Below are 1,431 nucleotides of genomic sequence, written 5' to 3'. Positions count from 1 at the left end.
CTAACAACTACAGCAGCTACAGATGATAACAGCTACACCTGCTAACAACTACAGCAGCTACAGATGCTAACAGCTACACCTGCTAACAACTACAGCAGCTACAGATGATAACAGTTACAGCTGCTAACAACTACAGCAGCTACAGATGCTAACAGCTACAACAGTTACAGCTGCTAACAGCTACAGACGCTAACAACTACAGCAGCTACAGATGCTAACAGCTACAGCAGCTACAGATGATAACAGCTACAGATGCTAACAACTACAGCAGCTACAGATGCTAACAGCTACACCTGCTAACAACTACAGCAGCTACAGATGCTAACAGCTACACCTGCTAACAACTACAGCAGCTACAGATGCTAACAGCTACAACAGTTACAGCTGCTAACAGCTACAGATGCTAACAACTACAGCAGCTACAGATGCTAACAACTACAGCAGCTACAGATGATAACAGCTACAGATGCTAACAACTACAGCAGCTACAGATGCTAACAGCTACAACAGTTACAGCTGCTAACAGCTACAGATGCTAACAACTACAGCTGCTAACAGCTACAGCTGCTAACAGCTACAGCTGCTAACAGACTGAAATAACTTACTCTCCACGGACAATAAGCTGCAGCCTTACAAATCACTGGCAGCAGCAGCTTGGAACTAAATCACACAATAAACTATTTGACTCACGTGAAGTCTTTTCTCGTCGGTAATTGAAACAAATCACGGAGCTACGAACAGACGAAGCTTCTGGAAACGAGCGTCTGCAAAATGACCGAGCCGTGACGTCATGTCCACGTATTTACCACCAGCCACCACGAGGGGGCATCGTTACTACACAAACCAAAGGAGCCTGGATCACATGTAACATCTACAGTTTGCAACATGAGGTTTATATCAAATATGCCACATTATACCAAATATAATATCAGTATGGGGAAAAATTATGCATATAAATCAATGACAAAGAGAGCAGCATCTGTTTATGAAAGTTATCTTCAAGTTATCAATCTAGCTGTTTTTTGTTAAATCAAGCTGTTTTTTGTTACTTTTCTTTTTTTAGACATCCTATTTGTTTAAAAAAAAATCTGTATGCCTTTTTATAACTGTCTATTGTTGTTGCTGTTGTTCATTCTTTTTCATTATTCTTTGTAAAATCAGGTCTCTCTTGTAAATGAGTTCTGGAGGCTCAATGGGATCTACCTGTCTGAATAAAGGTTGAATGAATGAAAAAAGTTAGACCATTTGGAGGGGGTAGTTTCAACATTATAAATACAAAATAATAGCCTGATCCATGCACAATAATCCAGGTAGAAAAATCTAAAAAAGTTAAGTCAGGTCCTATGGACATTAAAAAAAACAACAAAAAAAATGTAGAAATGTTTCGTCTTTCATCCGAGAGACTTCCTCAGTCTGAGGTGCTGTATTCAG

The sequence above is a fragment of the Nematolebias whitei genome, chromosome 20 (genome assembly GCF_014905685.2).
Source record: "Nematolebias whitei isolate Nwh7 chromosome 20, NemWhi1, whole genome shotgun sequence".
Classification (NCBI taxonomy): Eukaryota; Metazoa; Chordata; class Actinopteri; order Cyprinodontiformes; family Rivulidae; genus Nematolebias; species Nematolebias whitei.
This window is presented reverse-complemented; position numbering follows the sequence as displayed.